The 14,879-nt window shown below is 47.8% G+C and overlaps 1 long non-coding RNA gene across 1 annotated transcript; it reads left to right on the forward strand.

Moving 5' to 3' along the window:
• Positions 1-11,356: 11,356 nt before the first annotated feature.
• LOC311605254 lies at positions 11,357-14,668 on the forward strand. The gene is made up of 4 exons (XR_014781863.1): positions 11,357-11,521; positions 12,565-12,731; positions 12,983-13,118; positions 14,546-14,668. It is a non-coding gene; the product is annotated as an uncharacterized lncRNA (long non-coding RNA).
• The last annotated feature ends 211 nt before the right edge of the window (positions 14,669-14,879 follow it).

Here is a 14,879-nt window from a genome sequence, read left to right on the forward strand (position 1 = left end):
CACTCTTCAGGCCCAGCCAGTCTCCAGAGCTGCCTCCCACATAACAGAGGGGCTCAGAGACCCAGTGTCAGGGGTTAGGCAGGGGCCATCTAGCTGGGGGCACAGCCTGTGCCTCTGATAGTTTTCTGCAGCAACTAGATTGTGACCTGACCCTATTTTTCCAGGCAGTGTCCAAGCTCTGGCTTTACTCCAGGAACATCTGTAGAGGGACTTAGTGAGGGGTTACTGTCCCCTGTGTGGCTGATGTCCTTATTGTGCCTTACTGTGTCCTTACTGTTTAACAGACACGCTGGCTTTTTCTTCCCTATCAGAAGATGGGTGATGCATTAGGATAACACTGGCATTGGCCCTGTCAGCCAGGTGACCTAGAACCCACAAGTTTACCTCTTGGCATTGGCTCTGTCACATGCCCAGGGCATGGTGAACCGAGTGCTCTGAGAAGACAGACTCCCATTGCACCTCCAGATCCCGTCCTTCTTGGAGTCCTGTGTGGAGGACCAAGGATCACCTTTCTTCCAGATACCCAGATATAAGTGAACCATCAGGTTACTCCCACTGAAGTCCGTGCTGATCCAGGGATGAGCCCTGGCTTGGGGAATACAAATCAGTAGCCTCCTGTTCTTGAAGTTAACTTGTATACACTGGTCCATGTTGAAGGGTTATGTGGACCATACTGATGAAGGTCCAGGGCAAAACCATCAAGCATTAATGCATCCTGATGAATCAATGAATGGCACATTATAAGGGGCCATCAAAGACCAGCATTGAAAGAGTTAACGTGTGCTCAGTTGACAGTAGTGTGCTTGGCACTCACATGGGGCTCTCGAGACTCACTGGGCATGCTCCAGGACAGTCACAGCAAGGGACTTTGAGATACCTGGCTCAAATGGGACTCTGCAAGTAGTTCAGGAGAGGTTCAGATTGGCTTGTCAAAGAATGGTAAGCTCCCAGGGAACACTGTGCTGGTAGCAGAACCTGAGCCATTAAGAAACAATGAGGCTTGTGTCAGACTAGAATCAAATGGCCTCTGTCCTGGTCAGCGAAGGTGGTTCAAAGGGAAGAACTCACTCCTCAGAGTGGGAATGCACAAAGTTTGTCCTGAGGTTGTGCTGGTCTCCAACAGGAAGGAATGAGTAGGTACTAATACAAATAACACCCAATGCTAGGCACCAGTAATTCCACTTTGATAAAAGCAATGCTGGCTGTTAGGCTTTCTTGACCAAGGAAGAAGACTGTTGCTTTAGGTTCTGGTCAAGCCTTCAATCTCCCTGCAGATAAGTCCTCACTCAGAGCAGCACCACTCTAGCATTCCTTTTGCCTGGAGAGACGCAAGACCTGCGCAGGGCCTTAAGCCAGAATTTTTTCTGTTTCTGCTTCCAGGAGCCTCATATAGGTTTTCCCTGCCTCTGGTAGCCCAGCACATTTTCTACCTTGTGGAATTCTAACCTACAACCCTAGTCACATCACTTTCTTGTCCAACGCCTTCTGACGAGTCTCTCCTAGAAGGATGTCCAGGTCCCTAAGTGTGATAACAAGGTCCTGCATGACTGGCTCTCAAAGATGCTGGTCCCTATTCACCTCTCAGCCATGTGATCTTTGTGTCTAGTTGGTCATGTGGCTTCCTACAGGCCTTGGAGGGATTTTCTTCCCCCTCTGTGCCTTTGTCCAAGCTGGCGGTCCTGTCTACTCCCATCTCTGAGCCTTCTGCCCAGGTGTCAAGCCGCTACGGTCATGGAAAATGATGATTGTCACTGATGTGGCAGAGACTGTGTTTGTCACCCAAGCATCTTCCTTCCTTTCCTCTTTATCTACTGAGTCTCTCATGTTGGTTAGACTCATGGTTGGCCATAAAAATCATGGCTCCCAGGCTCCCCTCCAGCCAGGTATGGTCATGTTGCTAAGGTCTAGTTCACAGCATACACAAATGGAAAGGCTCTTTGGGAAGTGTCTCAAGAAGGAAGGATGCATGGTTTTCCCACTTTGTTCCTTCCTTCAGACTGGAATGCAAACTGATGCTGGAACTTGGATATTCCTCTTTGAGGCAAGAGTGAAAGCTGCTTGCTAAGAAAGGCAGAGGAGGAAGAGAAAAGGTGCTTGGCTCTCTGATGACTTGAACGCCGCTCCCTCCCCGACCCTCAGTCATTCCAGATTGCTTACCTTCAGACTTCTTTTATATGAGAGAGAAATAAGCTGCTATCGTGTACTATTACTTAGTAGCTCACTCTAATTGGTGCAGGTGCATGCAACTGAATACCTGTCAGTCTCAGTTCTCCCCTTTAACCAGACATTGGGAGGGGCGGGTGTCCCAGTGGAGGGGGGGGTGCCTCTGTCTCTGTCAGCATCTATAATCCCCTCAGGCTTTTCTCACAGTCACAAGATGGTGTCAGCAGTTCCAAACATTAGCTCTTCAAAAGGTGGCGGAGATGTCTGGAGAAGGCAAAAGGCTCCCTCTTCATTCACTTGAAGGCACACCTTCTCTGGTGCTCCAATGGACCTCCTCTGGGAATCCGCTCAACCAGAATCCTAACTCAAGGGAGGCTGAGACAGCACAGCTTGAGTTGTTTGATTTCTAGGATGGACAAAGCCTACTACTGGTTCCTTATTGGGAGGCTCTGTTCACTGACACCTTTCCAGGGTAGGATGTCCCCAAGCACTGTGATTGGCACTGGGTACCCTATAGAAGAGCTTCTAAGAGTAAGTCCAGTTCTGAAAGCTCTCGTTTGCCGCTCTGCCTGGGTAGAATCAACATCCTTGTGCCCTGTTACTTAGAACGAACCTAGGTGTGTGTTGGGGTAATTCTTACTTGCCTCAGGGCAGGGCCGGACAAGTGACTTCAAAGGTCTGAGATACCTCAGAGACCTAACGGGGAATTTTTCAAATTGCTTGAACCACACAGACTAACTCTAAGTGGCCTGGTTTCTAAATACTTGCCCATCTATTCTGATCCTTTATCATGAACAGCTCAGAGTCTGAGATGAATTAGCCTGTTTGTCTTGGTGGGCCCTGTGCACCCAGGCTCTGTGTTTGGTGAGCCTGCTGTCATAGTTTGGTGAGCAAATAAATGAATGGTTGAGGACAAGAGGGCAAGAAGAAGGGGCCAGGGCTGTTTGGTATAACCCTCGGGCCCTGGGATCCCTGCTCTGTCTCCTTGGTTGCTGCCTCCATCAGAGCCGCTCCCCAAGGGCTCCTGGGATGCCTGTTGACTATCTTCTGACAGTCCCCAAGGGTCGTGTGAGCCCGCATACCCACTGCCTTCTCAAGGAAAGCCAAACCAACACCCACTAGAAGACCCATGTGCAGAACCCCACACACGGCTTTTCTGGCTCTGACTGGAAGCCTGGCCCTCCCATCTCTCATCTGGTCACCAGCTTTGGTCCTAAACGAGGCATCCCTGAGAGATGTGTCATAGTCCTGAATGGCACTGTCCTTTGTCAGGGAATGGGGCAGGAAGGGACACTGCCATCTTGGTTGGGTGGCATGGATTTCTGCTGTAAATGTGGCCCGTCTGGGAAATGCCCAGGTGCTGTGTTTCAACAGCTCTGAAACCTAAAGCTCAGAAGGCTTTGAAATGCAAATATTTTGAAGGAAACATAAGGTAAACATGAGTGCTTATTTCCCCCTGATGAAAACAATATGCTGTTTGCTCTGAAATGTAAATAGGGTCTAGATGGCTTTTAAAGCAAACCATGGCTCATATTTTTAGGACCAGGGTAATAGTGTCCCTAAAAATACTCCTGACAGCCTTCCCACCCCACCAGAATCCACCCAGCCTCCTTCCTAGCTCTGCTGCCTTCCCTACAAATACTCTAAATCTACCTCTCCCTCTCCCAATCCTGAATCCTGCACTCTCCGCGTCAACTTTTCTTTAATTTTTTCAATACTTCCCCAGAGGTCCTTTTGGATAGATCTGGGTGGGGTGGGGGCATGTCTGTAGCCAAAGGCACTTCACTGACTTGAAAGAGATTTTATGGTGCATTGAGCTCTAATCAACTTTAATAAGTGTTTAATGCAGGAAGAACATTTTGCCTTGTAGCCCCAGGGTCCAGGCTGACCATGCCTGCTGGTGGCCCTCTTTTGGTCATGGGAGAAGGACAGCCGCTGGGGCCTGGTGGTTTGGGTGAGTGCAGCAAGTGACAGCTGCAGAGAAAGGAATAATTAGCGATCTCAACCCCCCATAATGAGTAGCTCCATGATCCTTCTTGGAGCCATTAGGAACATCTATCTTATTAATGATCGTGCCCGACAGCCGCGGGCCCGGGTGCCCGCTCCTCTCTGATGGGGCTCACGTTCCTCATCTGTGCACTGATGAACAAAGATGGAAGGTGGTCATTTGTCATCTCCCTTAGTAGAGGGGGTTTGGGCTTTCTGGGCCAGCCATGGCCCTGAGTCTGCTTAAAAGACCTGCAGCCATACCCCGTGGGCCAAGAACACTGGATATCTCTGCTATCCCCAGCAAAGGGGACGGCACCTCCCTATGACCCTCATTGCCAGTTATGTCTGGAGGGACTTTCACCTGTGGCATCCTTCCTCCCTTCTTTCTGCCACTCACTGGTCTCTTGGGGGGTTCTATTCTCCTGAACATGGTGCAGGTGCCTACTTAGAGGCTCTGGCTGCTGTCCTGGTCCACACATCTGACTCTCAGTATTAGGACTGAAAAGCAAATGTTTCTGTTTTCTTTGGGGTTTCTTGTGGGTCTGTACAGTGCCAATGAAAGTGTTTAGGGAAACAGCAGCTCTTCATGGTCTGAAAGCTTAAGCCAAGAATTGCAGATGCCTATTTGTAACACAAGCGGCTTCTGCTTCTTAGATAGGGATCTAATTGGCCCAAAGATGCCTAATAATTAAAAATTGACACCTAAAATTCCATATTCGTTGGAAAAAATATAATCCTTGGACACACTAATTGGTCATTCCATGTGATTCCACAGGCACCTGGTTTTATTTATTTATTTTTTAAATTCTGACCTCAGGCTCCATAACTTCCTATTGTACATGCCTTATTTGACTTGGTCATTTATATTATCTGCCTGCCTCTGTGTTTGAGTTAGAGGGAACTACTTAAACCTGTGATTTCGCCCCCCCTTCCCCCATACCTTACCTGTAGATCCACTTTCTAAAGCTGTAAAATAAGGAAAATTAGGGTTAAGCCTGGTACAGATCTCATACCTTGGGGCCCTACCTGCTACCTCAGTTGTCTTAAAGTTTCTAGCAACTGTGAACACAGTTTGTAAGTCATTCTCATGAAGGTCAAGTAAGTAGCAACATCCTGGTGGCCTTGGGACACAGCAGAACATGCCGTGTTAGAACCAGGGGCTTGGAGGTCAGAATTAACAAAGCAAGAGGAGCCCGACTAATGGTTGTTTCCTGGAGGTAACACAGAGTATGCGTGCAGACAACAGCAGCTCTGTCTGATCTGTGCATGTCCCACTGTGTGGATTCCCCGCCCCCCCCCACCCCCCCCCCCCACCCCCGCTTACTTCTCATTGTGCTCAATGCTAACCACTCAGCCCCAGTCACGCTCCAGCCTTCCGTCCCACACCCTGGAACCAAGCTTTAAAGGGCCCACAGAATCGCTCCTGCTCATCAACCGAGCTGAACCTGTTGCTGTAAATGGTTCTTCCTAAACCTGTTTGACCCAGATTTAGAGCATCTTTAAAGCAGGAGCATCTTCCTGATGCCTCCTCCCCCATCACTGCTGTCGAATGTCTACTATGGGCCTCTAAGGACAGAGCAGAGTGCTCAGCATAAACCAGAGCAAGGATTAGCCACAATGGCCAAATCTAACCCACTACAACTTTGCAAATAAAGTTTTATTGAAACAAGGCCACAACTTGCAAACTTGTAGTGGGTTGGATTTGGCCATTATGGCTAATCCTTGCTCTGGTTATGCTGAGCACTCTGCACTGTCTTTAGAGTTCTCCTGGTAGAAACGTTTGGCAGCAGTGATGGGGGAAGCTTTGGAACTTTCTAGTATCAGGTCCCTGATGCTGACTGTGCATAGAACCTACTAGTTAAGGCCTTATTCCTCATTTCAAATACACCTTTTCCAAGCTTTAGTTTCCTCCAGAATCCCTGTGAGAGGTTGAGAATTCTCTAGAATGGCCACCAAGTTTACTAGAAAAGATTGTTGCACTCAGTTGGTGACGTCTGCCATGAATGATGCAGGAGGACTTAACAGTCCTTGTGAAGTGCAGGGCCTACTCTTCAGAAAGGGAGAACTCTGCACCTGATACCCTCTTTTCCCAACAGTAGCTAATCTTCCTAGGCTTTGACCTCCAACTTATGGTCGTCCTGAGACTGGATTTGTCCAGTTAGAAGAATGTCACTCTCTCAAGTATGGACTAGGTGAGTTTGGAGAGGAAACTTTCCTGGGTCCAGGGAGTCTCCATGACAATGCTTAGCTTAGCATTCATTGCCTTAAACTAACCCCAGGTCTGGCCCCAGGAGGGTGCTATTGGCTTCCTCTAGAGTGGTACAGAAAGTGGAATGCACATCAGAAGCTAGGCAGGAGGCAGAGGGCAGTGGGCAAAGGACTAGGAGGGCACATGTGGTTCCACATTCAGCTCTGCTGGCAAGGCCACCAGGTGGGCAGGTCTCAGGATCCAGTGGTGAATGTCTGGACAGAAAGGGAGGGAGGGAGGGTGTGTGTGTGTGTGGGGGGGGGAGAGCATCTCCAAAACCACTCTTCAAGTGTTTTAGATGTAATGAAACAGCAACTTTTAGATAATTTTTTGAATCAGCCTGTGCCTGCTTACGAGTGAAGCCTATTTATTATCAGCTTATGTCCATTTATTCCATGGTGAGCAAGTACTATATGGACCTTGGTGACCAGGGAAGGGTTTAGGGGATAAGTGCATTCCAGTGGTGTGGCTGGCATGCTGGTGATGCTCTATTTTCATCCAGGTGCTGGATATGTGACTAACTGTGACTACTTTGGGAGTTGGGAGCACGTGCCCCAGGGCACGCAGGCACAGAGGCAGGGAGGGAGCAGTCCTACTCCTACCAGTTTCTGGATAAGATCTTAGGCCTCAGGTTTGAGATTTTTGGGGTTTGGACAATGTCTCTGACCTCGTAGGCTGGGTGACCGGGAGCAACAGGCACAGAGCTGGAGAAGAGGGAACTGGAATTAAGAAAAATCCCTTGCTGGATTGGACTGTAGGAAAGTCTGCAGTGCATTGTCTTACTTAATGATTGAAGTGGGAGGGCTCAGCCCACTGTGGGCAGCACCACTCCTAGGCTAATGTCCTTGGGGTCTACAAGAAAGCCCGCTGAGGAGCAAGTCAGTGAGCAGCACTCCTCCACGGCCTCTGTTTCCGTTCCTGCCTTGGGTTCTTTCCTGCCCTGACTTCTCTGGGTTATGGACTACAAAGCTCTTTGATGAAATAAACCCTTTCTTCCCCAAGTTGCATTTGGCTATTGTGTTTTATCACAGCAATTGAAAAGTAAATAAGACACTGCCTTGTCCATGTAGGCCTCTGTGGTGGTTGCTTTTAGTTGTCCACTTGACTAGAGGAAGAGGACCCAGGGACTCATTTTTATGGTGACAGTGGAGCCAACCTCCTCATGGCCTATTGGTGCTCAAGTCCTTTCCAGCCCTGGCCCCTAGTAACTCTGCACTGAGCTACAGGAAACTTGCCACTGCCTACTTACCTGAGGAACCAGCTCCTACTTCTCCCTCTGAGTCTTTGTACAAGTTTGTTTCCTCTGGCCGGAGAGGTTGGGGAGACTTCACAGAGGAGGTGATGTTGGCATTAGCCACTGAAGGAGACTATGAAAGTCTAAGGGAAAGGCATCAAGTACCTGAATGTTCATCTTCTACATGAGCAGAACCCAGGTCGCACAGACAGGCCTGCAGTACTGTCGTAAGTGTTGCGTAGGAGGAGGCATGGCCTCTCTGCAGTCAGGTAGAGACACCAGTAAACGCTCAGGCCACACACAACTCGGGCAGGCTGCAAGGCTTTGAGACCTGCAGTCCTTCTAGCTGTGAGTCACAGGCAACTGCTGAGCCACAACTATGTTTGACCTGCAAAGCTAGCAATTTCATATGTTCCACCCTAATCGCCTCCCTGTGACTCTGTAAATGGGGTTAATAGCAGTAGCACTCTCGAAGGATTGTGGAGAGATTAAGTGAATTAACACCTGTGCGAACACCTGGGCAGCAGCCTGAGCACAGCAAGCAGGTGATAACAATAGCAAACACTCACTCAGAGGAGCACCTACTATGTTCAGGAGCTGTCAGGTGTGATACCTCCTTAACTGGCCAGCTCTCAGCATGCTTGCTGCAAGTCCAGTCCCAATACTACTTGACAGGAGGGGGCTGAGCTCCAGAGAGGGAAAGTCGCCCAAGTTTGTGCAGCTGACACGTGGGGAACCTGGGTTTGAATCCAGCAATGCTCAGATAGGATCAGTGAAAACTATTTTGCCATCTAGTGGGTGGATAGGTGTTAGGAAAGGTAGAAGTCCCTAGCGGTACTTCCGTTTGGGAACTGCACTACCCAGGGTTCTTGAGAGGAACACATACACACACACACACACACACACACACACACACACACACACACACGTGCATGCACACACAAAGGGGCATTATTAAATTAGCTTTTATGGTGGGTCCTGAGCAATCCAACAAAGGCACACCAGACAGGCAGAGAATGAGGTTTCTGATCTAGGAGATGGGTCACCTCAGCAGCCTCCAATCCGTGTTGAACCCCTGTTGAAATGTCAAAGAAGGGTCTGGAGCAATAGGTATAGCTTGGCCAGTAAAGTGCTTGTCGTGCAAACACAAGGGTATGGGTTTGACCCCTAGAATCTACAAAAAAAAAGATCCAGGTGTGGTGGAGTCAAGTTCAGGGAGAGACCCTGACTCACAAAACAAGGTGATGACTCCCAAGGAACACCACAAGTAATGATAAATATTCTTCCCTATTTTTTTTCCATCTAGAAAACTTAACCACAGCAAGGAAATCAAGTCCAGACTTGTAAGCTTCATCTACGTCCATAGTGGCGTCACCAAATGCAGACTTGGTAAGACATGCTTGGTGGCCACCACTGTGTAGTGTTTCCACAAGGCAGACATAGTTGACGGGAATAACCTCTAAGTGAGGGCAACAATGAGACAAGAGAGATAATGGAGAAGTGAGGGGCTCTGAGTAGTTATTACTTTTGTTTTTAGTATAATTTTATTTAATTGTGGGTTTATATAATCTAATTTTTAAATAATAGCTGTATTTAACACTCAGCTTATAAAACTTCTGAAAATTTAACAACTGGCTCCTGTAAGCTAATAGGAGCTGGCTCCAGTGTGCCACCCCAGGGTTATTGTGGGAAGTAAATAATTTAATGCTTTCAAAATGCTCAGGAAACCCCGGCTGACTGAGTCAGCCCTCCATTATAATTAGCTGATTTTCTGATGGAATATCCTTTTTGTGTGTGTGTGATTAAAGCCTGAGTGTCAGAAGTCAAGGCCCAGGCAGATATGTTTTCCCTACTTGAACTTGTTCTCATGAGGACCAGAGTCCTGCTTCCCCACAGTCAGCACAGAGCCTGATGTGAGGGAGCCGGGCTGTCTCTTCTTTGGCCTGGATGGAGGTGGTTGCAACTTGTCTGAACTATGACCACCCTAGACCCTTCTCAGCATTGCAAGTTACAGATGTGCCCCCCCAGCACCCCAACATTGCAAGTTACAGATGTGCTTCTCTATCACCCCAGCCTTCCCTGGGGTCTTACCTGGGACTTTTCATACAGGGCTTGGGTGCTGATGCAGGTTAAAAGGATGATGCTTTTTTAAAGCTCCCTCCTGTTTTAGTCTACTGGTCTAGGAAGCCAGGATGTTTACAGCTTTAATCAGAGCCTAAAACAGTGAGAGGACAGTGGGGGCAGAAAGAAGCATATTTTCACCTCCCTGCTGAGATGGATTGATGGGTGACTCAGTGGTGAGGAAGCTCTGATTGTCAGAATCTATATTTTCCCCAAATCTTGCTGGGGGAGGAATGTGTGTGGAAGATGCAGTGGAGAAGGAAACTCAAAATCTGATGGGAGTAGCAAGAATGCTTAAAAACGAGGCAAGGGCCAGTGGGTCTGGGTGCTGCTACATTTTGGAACTATAGAGACAAAAGCCCACCACTTCTGCTTTCAGGGAGATTTCATTATGGTAAAAGCAAACAGAACGCAGCAGCCAGCCTGCGACCAGCCATCACCTTGTGCCACCTGGAGCAGCTGACAGTTGTTGGTTGTGAAAAGTGTTGACAGGCTCCCAGAAGGGATGGGTAGGACTTGTCACGGGAGTGAGCAGAATGGCTGCAAAATGGTTAAGGGGCAGAGGGAGTAGCGCTTCAAGCAGGAAGTGCTGCTTGTGCACAACCCAAGCCAGGCCAAAGGGAGCAGTGTGGTTCAAGGACCTGAAATCGGGCTGAGCCGAAGGAGCCAGACAGCAGGAGAGTGAAAGACTCCCTCATTCGGTGAGCAATCTGTGGAGGCTGGACCTCAATGGGTCAGGGATGAAGAAACACAGCAAGACAATGATACTGCTTCCCTCAACCCGCCCCCAGAACCACCTGTGTGGCATACACGCACTCTGTACATGGTGACCCAGAAAGCTAGAAAGGTAGAGGGTGGGAAGGATGAAGGGATGGAGAGGGAGAAGAGGAGGGAAGGAAGGAAGGAAAGGTCAACCGTAGGTGCAGAATCATGTGACAACTGTGGCTCAAGTCCACAGCACCTCTGGAGAACCACGGGGCAAGGCATATAGTCTCCACACTCACATGCTGGTCACCCCTGTGGCCATTACTCCATCTCTGCAGCTTGGCTTTGCCTGTGTCCTGAAGCTCCTGCTTAGGGGTCCCCTAAGAGCCGAGAGATTCAGGGATTCAACTTTGTACACTTGTTGACAAAGTGGGAGGACACAGGTGAGATACCCAAGCCCACAGAAACCTTTTACTAGAGGAGTCAAGGGAGGGTGGACTTGATTTCATGGGCCTGTAATCCCCATACTCAGGAGGTCGGGGGGGTGGGGGGTGGGGGTGGGGGAGGGGGAGGGGTTTGGTCCTGAGTTACTTACTACATTTGAACCAGCCTAAGTGCCATAGAGAGATTCTGCCTCAAAAAAGAGGGGATGAACTAAAATGAGTCAGAGGAAAAGCACATGTGAACGAGTAGGGTCAGCAGGTCTGTACACTTGACAGAGAGCTCAGGCCACTGGGCTTGGGTGACCAAGTTTTGATGACCCTGGCATTGGCAAGGTCTGGTAGAGCAGGTTGCACAGGGTAGGACGAGAAGGCAGTTGACAGTCAGAGGTGATGACATAATGAATGCTCTCTGAGTAGGTTGGCCATGTCAGAAAGGAAGGAATATGACCACAAGAGCCGGTTGGTGTGGATCGGAGATCCCAGTGAAGAACGCAGGGAGATCCCAGTACACTTTCCACTGTCCCTGTTAGTGTGTGCTGGAGTTGAAAAGAGGGATGAGAAAGAAGCGAGAGAGGGAAAGAAAAATTGTCCTTCGGCGAATCCTCGAAACTGGGTGGGGTGAGTGAGTACAGGCCTCGGAGCCAGAGGGAGCTGGCTGCGGGATCTTTTCTCTGATATGATGGATTGAGGTCAGAGATTTAGCTTCAGCCTTGTCATCCATTCCACAGAGATAACCATCCTTCTCTCCCACAGCACTGAATGCTTTGAAGAGGGAAGTTAAGTCGGAAAGGGCAGGTGAGCTGCTGGTCAGAGCCACGTCGTGATCAGAGACTTTCTCTTGAGCCACCCTACCTGGATTCCCGCCAAGCTCTGTAAAGCCCACATACTAGGAAGATGTGGTGGGGAGAAAGGATGAAGAGATCTGTGTGCAGGGGGCTGGTCTAACCTGCCCATGATTCACCCTGAGCTCTAGGCTACTGGCCACTCTTTTCTCCTCAGGGACTGAGTTTTTCAGTCTTTTGAGATGGGATGGACTGAGCTATCGTTGATGGGCAAATGCTTGACAGTCTGCACCCCTGTGGCTCATCTTAGTGGATAAAGCATTCTTTCCAGGGGAGCTCAGGCAGTCTTCCTCGTGTGCTTCTTGATGTGGGTTCCAGGTGGAGCCTGTAATCCACTGAAAGACCACATGAGGTCTGGGATTACAACTCTCGGATGCCATGCCTCCTCACACTCCATGCTTTGCAGTGCTTTCCTCCAAGGGCCCAGAAACTGGCCTTGACATTATTTGCTCTCTTACAGTGGGAAATCTCCCCCTGTGGCCAGATTGCTGTTGCTATGGGGTCATCTATGATTCTAGGAGAGCGAGTTACAACGTATATTTTTGTGTTGGCCAGCACAGTTATTTCTTCCTTTGTTATTTTTAAATAATTACCATTACAGTGATAGTATATAGTCCATAGATAATAGTATTCACCCACTGGAAGTTGGCGTCCAATGGTCTTCAGCCCATTTTGTGCTGCTCTACCATCCCCATAAACAAATGTATGGTATTTTCATCATACAAGAGGAAATTCTATGCTTTTTAGCCATGATCTGCCAACCTCCCCTGTTTGTCCCAGCAGTAGGCAACCACTCATTTATGTTTTTGCTCTTCTTAGGTTGGAGTTCTGAGTTCTGAATGTTTCCTATGAATGGAATCATAAGCTGTACGCACCTTTGTAACCCCACCTCCCACTTAGCATAACGTTTCCATGGTTCGTCCACCTGGTGATGGAGTCAGAGCTCCATTTATTGTTGTGATGGCTGAGTAATATTCCACAGCAGGGTAAGTCATATGCTTACCTGCTCATCCACGATGGACTTTTTGTCTCTTCCTATTCTTTGGAATAATTTTCTTACAAACAATGCTGTGGCTTGCTATTCATATCTTGTGAGTGTACACCGAGGAGTTGGATTGCTGTGCCATATAATGACTTTGTTTCAAGGTGTGAGGAACTGTCAAACTCTTTCCAAAACAGAATCTTCCACTCTGAGCAGGAGATATAGTAAGATTCCTTTTTGCTTGTTTGTTTCTAGATCTTTACCAGCTGCTGCTTTTGCCTTGTTGATTCCAGCTGACCCACTTAGTCTCACGGGGGAAGACGCCTGTTCTAGTTATGGTCCCCTGAAGGCACATGGCATTAAACACCTTCCTGTATTCCTGTGACCATTTGTAAGTCTTTCCTTGGAGAAATGTTCATTCCAGTTTTTCACTACTTTTTAATGAGATTGTCATTTTATTACTGAGTTGTCTGAGTTCTTTATATATACTGCATATACACTCCTTTGTAGATGTCTGATTTGCATACACCTTCTCTCACTTAATGGGTCTCTTTTTTCCCTTTATCCTTTTTTATGATATGTTTGAAGCACCAAGTTTTGCTTTTTAGTGAAGTTCAATTTGTTTATTTCTTAACTTTGTTGTTTCTGTGTTTTGGGGTCACATCTAAGAAACCATTGCCCAACCTGAGATCACAAAACATTCATCCCCATGTTTCCTTCTAAGAGGTTTCTGGTTTTAGATTTTAAATTTGGAATTTTGATTCATTTTTTGGGTATTTTTACATATGGAGTGGTGTAGGGATCCGATTTTGTCCTTCTGCATGTTGTTCCAGCACCGTTTTGTCGAAGAGACTATTACTTCCCCTTGAATTATGTTCTGGTACCTTCCAAAGATTCATTGACTGTCAGTGTGAAGATGTTTTTCTAGAGTCTCAATTTGGCAAAATTAATCTCCATGTTTGTTCTCACGGTGATCCCGCCCTGTCTCGATTACTGTAACTTGGAAGATAAGCTTTGAAATCAGGAAGCGTGAGTCCTCCAAGTTCAGTTATTCTAAGCCCCAGTGGGTTTCCAACCGAGTTTTAGGACCAGCTTGTCCAGCCCCACAAAGAAGCTAGCAGAGATTTTCCCGGGAACTGTGCTGCATTTCAGGATGGATATATTTCCGCCATGTCAATGTTATATCACCTGATCCATGAACACACGATGTCTTCCTGTTCATTTGGAACTTTCATGTCCTTCAACAGCTTAGTAATTTTCAGAGTGTTGACTTTGTGTTTCTCTTATGAAATTATGAGTTCCTGAGTATTAAAAAATATTATCTTGTATATGTCTAATGTGTGTATATGTGTGCCAGAGCACCATTGTGGATGTGTGGAGTTCAGAGTTCAACTTTATGGAGTCAGTTCTTTTTTTACCGTTGTGTAGACCCTAAGGATTGAATTCAGGTCACAGGCCTAGTGAGGCAAGCATCTTTATCCTCTCAGCCAGTCTTACACGTCCTCAATTTCTGAGAATTTCTGTTAGAATTCTCATGTATTCCGTGTGGCAATGCTATTTCATGGCAAACGGAAGAAATAAACATCTACTGAGCAGATCAGAAAATCAGGATCACTTCATTTGGTTCCTTCAGACTTGAGGGCAGGGAGCAGGTGTCTAAATTCACATAGCCAAATGGGAAAGACAGCCTTTACTGGAAGCCAGACTCTGTGCCCATCTGCCGCCATCTCTGGGCTAGGCCAATGGCTCCCATGCACATGATCTTAGACATCTTTCTACAGGTCAGGGGTTCATGTGATAAAAATCTCTGAAATCCAGGGCCTGGAGGAGACCCTGAGGAGGAGAATGGAGGTGAGACCATGTGGAAATGTCTCCCCTGGATGGCTGCAGTCCCTACAAGAGGAAGAATAGTGGCTTGTAAGATACAGGAAGTTCACGAAGTCCATAGCATTCACTAGGCTCCTCCCCAAGGTTACATACAGAGTATACAACTTCAAGGAGTGGTGCGAAACTGCCAGAAGATTGGTCAGGAAGCTCCAGGGGTGCATGGGACGGGCCTTATGGTGATAGAGCTGTTTTTGAGTCACCCATATTCCACTAAGTAACCCCAATAAATTTATAGGTTCACCAAGCAAGACTTGAGTGGGACCTT

The sequence above is a fragment of the Acomys minous genome (genome assembly GCF_964271855.1).
Source record: "Acomys minous genome assembly, chromosome: 9".
NCBI classification, from domain to species: Eukaryota; Metazoa; Chordata; class Mammalia; order Rodentia; family Muridae; genus Acomys; species Acomys minous.